The sequence below is a fragment of the Macrobrachium rosenbergii genome, chromosome 49, assembly GCF_040412425.1.
Source record: "Macrobrachium rosenbergii isolate ZJJX-2024 chromosome 49, ASM4041242v1, whole genome shotgun sequence".
Classification (NCBI taxonomy): domain Eukaryota; kingdom Metazoa; phylum Arthropoda; class Malacostraca; order Decapoda; family Palaemonidae; genus Macrobrachium; species Macrobrachium rosenbergii.
Window position 1 is genome coordinate 15,406,615 of NC_089789.1, and position 9,523 is coordinate 15,416,137.

Consider the following 9,523-nt stretch of genomic DNA (forward strand, 5'->3'; position numbering starts at 1 on the left):
GTTTTTTTATTGTTCTCTCTTTTTAGAAACACAAGAAACACTAGGTATATTGCAAAGCAGTATGATTGTCACCACAGAAGCTCCATTGAATCATTGCGCAAGCAAACGAAAATTTTCGCCGTTGACGAAATATCATAATTATGAGGTTCCATGAGTGTTCCTGATTTTGAATTCTCTGGAAATCCGTTGTATTTTGAGCAATTTACATTACATGGAAATTGCATGCATACAGACACGCGCATGCACGCACGCGCTTGTGTGTTAAAGCGAAAAGGCTTCAAGAGTTACGTTACATAGAGAGTACGAAAACCTGGCAATATAAGGAAAAACAATCGCCTTTGTAAATCTAATACTGATGAAAGTGACACATATTAAAATGCAACGAGATGTGACAGCCTTTCTTCCAAACGGATCCTTGTTACATGAAAATGAAAAATAAAGTAGCCATGACATATTCAATTTCAGAAGGAATTGTCAATATTGATATTCCATTTACTTTTGACTCATTGGTAGTGACGTGGAAAGAAATTTATTTACCAGTTCCATATCTCGTTGATTTTCATTTGATGGTCGCTGGTCATGTTGATTGTATCTGACAGTTAATTATATTTTTCATTGAAGTGTATTATCGCCCTTCAACATATTGTTTTTTTTTTTATCTGTATATTCATTTCTTCGGCAGTTGTTCTTTGTTCTCTTATATCTGTATTTCCATTTTTCTTTCTTATTGCCATTTTGTGATATATGTCTTGGGTCCTTTTTTGGCCCTTCAGGCTTGTACTGTTTGACTATATGCGTTTATGAAATAATAATAATAATAATAATAATAATAATAATAATAATAATAATAATAATAATAATAATAATAATAATAATAATAACTAGATTTCAACAGCATTGGCTCTGACGAGCAAATACTACCATTCGACACTGTCATTTCATACATCAGTTGCATTTGTTTTTGAAAACTGCAACAAAAGAATTTTTGAGAACATTTATGATAGTTTTTTGATATCTTGAAAAAAAGAATGCTAAATTTTGACCTTTAAATTGAGCTCATGCAATTTTCCCGTTAAACTAAAAGAATACTCTTTATATTCTTCCTCTCATAATTATTGAAATAGAAATTCATCCATCTCAAACGCAGGAAAGTAGAATTCTTTTTTCGTTTTAATGCTTCTTAAGAGGGAATCATCTGTAAATATAACCATTCACAAATGCAAAATGAAAATTTGCACCTACATGTTAAAAGACTTAACCATTTGCTGTGAAATATAATGTAAACGATATCTTTTATCCTATGTCCCATACGCAAATTCCTGAGAAGTATGCTACTATTGCACCAGCGCAGGTTCTTTTGCCATGCCCTTAGGTTAGGTTAGCTAGGTTAGGTTAGGTTAGGGTAGGGTTAGGTTAGATTACTGTAATTTCTTCAGTAATTTGGGTGTGGGAAACATAAAGAGATTATTTTCAAGAAAATTCTATGGTTAGTTTTTGAGATATGGCGACCCGCTTTTTTTCTTTCGGGGAAATGATCTGGTACTCGGTTACATCCCGGGAAAGTGCTTCCCGTATATGATTGGTAAATACTTACGATCTTCAGGTGTCATAGTCTATATATCCGTTCATCTCATTTGTTTGTGTTTGAGATTAGATCCTAGGGATAAAAATGGAAGCTCTTACCGTGGCCAATTCTGACTTCATCTCTGTCAAGGTAAATAAAACAAGAGATCTTTGACAGAGCCGGATTCAAAAGAATCCATTACATTGAGAAACATACGGGGATGAAGAGAAAATTTGGAAGATTTTTTTTTTTTACCTTCGCGCGACTATCATATGTGTGATGTCCATCATTACGACATGAGCGACTAAGAAGTGGGTTCATAAAAAACTGAATTTTCGTGAAACAGACGGTCAGACACACGCGCGAGAGCACACAGGCATATGAATATATATATATATATATATATATATATATATATATATATATATATATATATATATATATATATATATATATATATATATATAGATATATATATATATATATATATATATAGATATATATATATATATATATATATATATATATATATATATATATATATATATATATATATATATATTGTCAGGTTTTCTGATGGTTTGTTTTGTTTTTTAAACTTCATGGTTTGAATTGTTTACCTGCTCTCCATTATTTTGTGCATTATTTGTTGTTCGTCTGTTTTTTTTTTTTTTTTTTTTTTTTTCAGAAGCAGTCAGATTTCAGGCAGCTCACTTTCTAGTTCGCAGAGGAGAACACAGCAGCAGTGGATTTAGAGTATCATCTTGCAGTTGGTGATGGCAGTAGCAGCAGAGGTTTTTCGCCAGTGATGATGGTTTTGGACAGCAGCCGGGGATGGTTTTCTGTGGACAGCAGGAGGAGGACCTTGACCTAGTTCCCGAGGAGATGGTATCAATATGGAAGTGTGCGATGGTGGCTCCTGAGGATTTTGTTCCCGAAGAGGAGTGGGAGACTCGTGTTTAGTCCACGGTTTTTTCCAGAGGAGGGTGTTGTTCTGTGGCAGCTGAGAAGCTGTGGTCGGCATGGAAGCGTTCAATAGTCGTCCTCGTGGTTCTTGGAGTGTCTCTCTCTCTCCGTGTGTCTCAAGAGTGGATCTTTTGCAATTCCTGTGGTCATTAAAATATGACGAGATTATGGTTGTCATTAATATATGACGGTTATGGTTGTCATTAATACATGAGATTATGATTATGGTAATTAATATGATGAAGTATATCTGTAATTGTGAGCGAATCTTTTATGGTTCTTAGTCATTAATATGTCTGTGATGTCGCGCAAGGTATTGTTATGTGCTGGAGTGAGTATGACTCCAGGTTATTTATGATTTGTTTGTTATTGTTGATGAAGCAAATGCGGCTCCTGTAATTATCATTATTATTGAGCAATGTTATGTTTGTCTATTATTCTTTGCTGTTTTACTGCTGCTGTAAATTTTTGTTATGCAAAATGTTATCAAGCCATTTTTGTTGTGCTATTTATTATTTTTGATGTTGTGCTGTGCTGTCTGAAATCTGGTCTCATATGTACATTTTTGTATTATAGTAATGGTAATAAATTTGTTTTAAGGTAATTTGAGTATTTTCTTTGGCACACTTCTCCTTGAGATTGTCACAGTCCTTCAGACCTCTCCTAGCCCCCAATACTTAAGATCTTATTTTTTAAAGAACATGGCGGCCCCACAGAAATAGGGGTTCGTTACAACACACACACACACACACAGACATATATATATATATATATATATATATATATATATATATATATATATATATATATATATATAATATATATATATATATATATATAATATATATATATATATATATATATATATATATATATGTGTGTGTGTGTGTGTGTGTGTGTGTGTGTGTGTGTGTGCGTGTGTGCGTGTGTGTACGCGAATGTGTCTGTCTGTCTGTGGGCACCTTTTCCACCACTATCTATTTTTGATGATTCTAGGTTTGCATAGAAGTGACAAAAATTTAATCACCTTCACTTCCCTTATACTCAAAATAAAAAACGATACTCAGATTAAGAAAAATAGATCCAGTAACAAGATATAATAGAGAAAATCCGAGGTATAAACTCCTTATCTACGTATAAACTGGACCAGCACTAAATAAAGGAATAAACATATACTGATGTAATGGGAACAATATTTACACCTAATTATGTATATTACATTGTTTACCAGTTAAATGTGAATTAATATCACTGGTAATTATGCCATTTCTGGCAGTTTTTCAAAACTACTAAGGCACTTCGTTAAACGAACAAATACAGGAATTTGATGATGTTTCGTAGGAAGTACAGTAGGCACTATTCACATTTAATATGAAACCACTTTTAAAGTTATTCATTTATTAATTTTTTGTTTCCTTTTTTTAAATTTAATTACGGCGTCAATAACCTAAGTGTTGAGACTCCAGTTTTAGTAGCTATAATCAAGTCAATCAATCTTACCTTGCAGAGAGAGAGAGAGAGAGAGAGAGAGAGAGAGAGAGAGATTTTCTGAAATGAAGGTTTGGAGGTATTGAATTATCTTTCTGATGTGAGAGTGAGGAAGGATAATCTCTGCTTAGGCTAATCTTTGCCAGTGTGGAAAAAACCATGAGCTGTAAAATAAAACATGTCGAGTATTGCTTAATCTCGGTAAAGAGAAGTAAAAAGAAATGCTGCTAATCATTCACTGACCAATAAAACGTGTAACACCAAATCATAATAGAAGGCAAAAGGGGATGAATAAAAAAGGACCGGTGAGCAACTATTGCGGATGCAAAGGTTTCATTCCGCCATTAAACGGAAATAGAAACGTAATGTAAAGATGACCTCATTGTTCCTGCCGTAGTAAAACAGCGAAGAACATTTCCCAGCAAAGGCGGAAACGGTTAGTCGGTAGTAATAAAAGTTCCGACAGTTACCGAAAATGAGTCTTAATTGAATGAGCCGCGCACATTAGTAGAAACGACGACTCGATTGTCTACAGACATTGAATGAACGCGCTGGCACTTTGCACTAAAAGACTCCTCATGATGATCTTTAATTCAGGGTAATCGCTTCAGCTAAACCGGACATTTTATAAAATGTCCGAGGCGTTTAAGAGCTAATAGTCGCGTCGTGTCCGTCTGGAATTCTTGTGTAGATAAAGTGGCCCGGTAATTTCATTTCAAGCTGTTAAAAAAAAAAAAATGGTCGTGGCGTTGTGGTAATGTCTATTTGGTCGTCCCGTCACCAAAATGAATCGTCTGCTTTTGATACGCAAAATTACTACTATTATTTTAAAACATATGACTTGGCCTGAGCGCATTTTATTTCTAACAAGTACATTTTGTGAGGATTTAAACTCCTATCTCTCTCTCTCTCTCTCTCTCTCTCTCTCTCTCTCTCTCTCTCTCTCTCTCTCTCTCTCATTTGTACCTTTTTTGTGGAAGAATGTCTTTAAGAGGAGCCTTAAATTTCTAGGTATAAAAATAGCAGCGTGTTGAATTTAAGTGTCCTTAGTTTTTATTATAACATTTGCATATTCCAACCAAGGTCTATAGGCCTTGATTTCCAACTTCGCTCTAATACCGGTGAAAATTTGTCTCGAAATCTATTGGAAGTGATGCGAATTGAGGCGTGGAAGAACCCTGCACAATGAAGCTGCTATGAATTGCGAACTTTCCAGAGAGGCGGAAGGTACTTTTCATGCTGCTGCTTTAGAGGCAATTTAAACGAAACTCGAAGACGTTCCATCGAAGACCTGTAACTGGTAAACCCATCAAGGTAAAGAGCTGAAGTTTTGCAAGGTCGCGGAGAGTATCCTCGATGGTGCAATTTACCTTTGGTTACGCCGGAGGATAACTACGGGTAGGGACTTTTGATTATTTATATTGACAATACAGGATATGCATTCGTTTTCGGCCACCATCCGTACATTGTTACGTCTGATCGTTTTGATTTTTTGGTCTGAATCAAAAGGATGGATTTCCTTTTGTACTGAATAAGCATTTAGATACAAAGAACCGAGGAATAACAGGATGTGTATTCTTCTGAAAGGATCAGCAGGATTCAGGTGTTCAATCCCGTTCCTACAAATTGCACACATTGAATAGTCCTCAGGGATCCCTTTCCGTATCAGTGGATGTCGACAGAGCAATTTCGGACGGAATGCAAGAGCAAATGACCGTGGGCTTTTGAGCTGTATAAATGGAGAGAGTCCATGCAAGAATAGCTTGCTTTCCTTACCTTGATTGTGATGCATTTTACGTGACACTGATTATTTTTCTTTTAAGATTTACGGCGATTTATAACCGAAGACATTTTATCTGACGCTTGCCAATCGCGGAGAATACTGTGATGAAGAAATGAGACGAAAGCAGACACATCTGGTGCGCTAGTTATCACAAGTAAAAGTGAATATTTTGAAAAATTAATAATTTGTTGAGTGATGAAAACATGCGAATAACTAAATAAAATCTTAATGATAGCATGAACAGTACACACACACCACACACACACACACACACACACACACACACACACATATATATATATATATATATATATATATATATATATATATATATATATATATATATAGTAGGCAGGAGAAGGGCGCAGGAACACATACAGGACCAGTACATACATTTATTCGTCTACGCGTTTCTTGACCCGTGGTCACATCATCAGGACATCATCTACAGTTATAAATTAAAAGGGACATTCGGCATAAATAGTTAAAAGTAAATATACACAAAACATAAAAAAAAAATTAAAATAGAAAATCAGTTGAACTTAAACAATCGCACTTAAATACATTTACACATTAAAGAACCAGTAAAAGAAAACTTAAAATGTAAACTTAAAATGAACTTAATAAAAACTGCTTAATAAAAGGAACTTAAAAATAAACTTAAAGGTAGAGCAGAAGGCGCACCTCTCAGGATGAAAGAGGAAAACACACTAAAAGAAAACAGCATAAAAACAGGAGGAGGAGGAGGCGGACAAATGTAAACAAACAATCGCATCATGCTATGAATAGGGAACAGCCGATGATTGGCAATTTAGCGCCGGTACAATTCTTTTGATGTTGAGACTCTCAAGAAAAGCAGTTCTCCAGGTTCCTTAGCTTGGCCAATTATTCTAAAGTTGTTGTATTTTATTGGCGTCTTGCAACCTCTAGCGTGGGATCTTATATTTGAAAGTTCGGGATTAGACAATCTGCAACCCGTACGATAACTCACGCCCATGTGAGAATCGGCCCTGACCTTGAGGAGACGCCGAGTCAACCAACGTAATTCCCGGAACTACATCCGGGGCACTTATACTCATATACGACGCCCGACGTCATCAAGGGACAGAGCCGATCCTTGAAGGAAACAAAGAACCAATGGTTTTAGGATTTTTGGTATTAATTTAATGTCAAGAGCACCAATATGTTTTGAATAATTTTAGCTCCTTAGCAAAATTTTGATTGTTAGGTAAAAAACAGAGGCTTGCATATATAGTAAGTTTAGGTACATTGCATTTAGGCATTAAGGGTGCAAGTTTTTATCAAGAACTTTTCTAATAACCTTAAATACTAAACGGGCAGGGAAACAGTTGTTATGAAAAGTACTGTTTAAGGAAGAGAATTTCAGAATGAAAAGAAAGCCAGTTAGAAGTTAGAGATAGAGCCCGATGTATTAAGGTATGAACAGAGTTAATTTTAAAGTTAATAAAACAAGAACTATAAAAATTGGAGCCGAGACCAGTGAATGTACTTTTCCTAAAAATAGTCGTATTAAAATTGTCATTATCTTTGGTAACTAAAACATCAAGGAAAGCCAACTTACCGTCTTGTTCCTTTTCTATAGTAAAATTAATATTACTGTGAAAGTTGTTGGCTAGGTTTAAAAATCTATCAGCATCATACTCATTTTTCAGTAGAACAATGTGTCGTCTATGTACCTGGCGTAAAATAAGGGGCAGAAAGACAAGGGCACTCCTCCATTATGTGCTCCTCCAGGAGCACATGAAAATATTAGCAAAGGTGGGACCGAGAGAGACCCCATCGCCATCCCATCGATCTGTTTAAAAGTTGGTTATTGAAAACAAATGCCGTGTCCAGCACGGCTAACTCTAAGAGTGTTTTAAAAGATTCATAATTAAAATTACAATATATAAAATCACGGGTGGGGAACAATTTGTTTAAAATAAGATCAATGGTCTCCCTCACAGGAACGTTAGTGAAGAGGGATTCAACATCAAACTGACCATATACAAATCTGAATCCTGTGAGAGGACCTTCGTTTTAAAATCTTCGGAGTTTCTTAAAAGTATATTCATTTCAGGTCAACGGCTCCAATAAAGGTACCAGAAACTTAGCAAGCTTGTAGTTGGGAGTATTGTAGGAGGCTAGGATAGGGCGGACAGGAACCCCTTGTTTGTGGATCTTAGGCAGGCCATACAGGATACAAATGAGGATCCGCTGGAAAAAGGTCATCATAAATTTTCTCACCGATTATACCTTGCGTTTTGAGAGACCGTAAAAACCTATTAATCCTATCTTCTATCCGGTAAATTTCTTGATAGTTGGGTTGTCAATTTTAGTGAATTTGGTGGGATCATCGAGTATAGTGTTCATTTTATTCAAATAGTCCGTTTTATCTAAAATAACTACCCCTCTACCCTTATCCGGTCTAAGAACTACAATATCTTCACGTTTTGACATATTCTTAAGTAGATCATAATCCTCTTTCTTGAAAAAGGAGCCCAGTTAGTTTTAATTTGGCGAAAGTGTTATGAGAAATTACCATTAGTTCTTTTTTGTAGGCGTGAGATATCTTTACATAGATCGAGTCTTTTAATACGTTGGAATAACATTTCCAAGGGAAGAAAAAATTGACAAAAATTGGGTTTATAATTAGGCAAGCAAGTCTAACCTGAATGAGAGGAGAAATTTTTCTGTCCTTTTTGACAGTACATAATGTGATAAATTAAAAAAGACATATTATAGTGATTATGGAACTTGGGAAGCAAGATACCTAAATTGGCCAATTTTTTGGCATGTCTGTTTTGTATGCCATTTAAAAAACTCTGAATACTTTGGTTAAAAAGACGGATAAAAATGAACCTATCAATGATGGAGAGAGAATCGAGTACCTCAGACCTAATGAGTGAATAATGTTTGCACAATCTATCGTATTCCCTCTGTTTACAATAATTTCATAATTAAGAAGGTATTTAGTGGTATCGTCGTAAAAACGCAGAATGGTATAAAGACGTCTTATACACTTTAAATCTGACAAAATTCGGAACAATGTCATTAATTGTACAGTACCGGAAAAATCCAAATCAAGGTAGTTTTTCTTTTCTTCTGCATACTTTCTCTAATTGTCTGCACTTCCGTAAAGGTCACGTCCATGGCGAAAATAATTAGCTGTTGGAATGTGGTATGTCCGCCAGAGCGAAGTTTGAAGATGAACAGAAAGGCAAAAAGAAGCTGCTTCAAATCCATGGCGTAGTAGAGCAAGATGTCACAGATACAGGCGCCAATCATAATCCACACATCGGAGGGCACTATGTAGGCAGGAGAAGGGCGCAGGAACACATACAGGACCAGTACATACATTTATTCGTCTACGTTTCTTGACCCGTGGTCACATCATCAGGACATCATCTACAGTTATAAATTAAAAGGGACATTGAGCATAAATAGTTAAAAGTAAATATACACAAAACATAAAAAAAAAATTAAAATAGAAAATCAGTTGAACTTAAACAATCGCACTTAAATACATTTACACATTAAAGAACCAGTAAAAGAAAACTTAAAATGTAAACTTAAAATGAACTTAATAAAAACTGCTTAATAAAAGGAACTTAAAAATAAACTTAAAAGGTAGAGCAGAAGGCGCACCTCTCAGGATGAAAGAGGAAAACACACTAAAAAAACAGCATAAAAACAGGAGGAGGAGGGAGGCGGACAAATGT

General features: G+C 35.3%; 1 long non-coding RNA gene across 2 annotated transcripts in view; it reads left to right on the forward strand.

Moving 5' to 3' along the window:
- LOC136832399 (uncharacterized) overlaps positions 1 to 3,117 on the forward strand; it is a 72,545-nt gene extending 69,428 nt beyond the window's left edge. For both annotated transcript variants that reach the window (XR_010851174.1, XR_010851175.1), the window contains one exon: positions 2,256 to 3,117. This is a non-coding gene — a long non-coding RNA (uncharacterized lncRNA). The remainder of the gene's footprint in view (positions 1 to 2,255) is intronic.
- Positions 3,118 to 9,523: the final 6,406 nt, after the last annotated feature.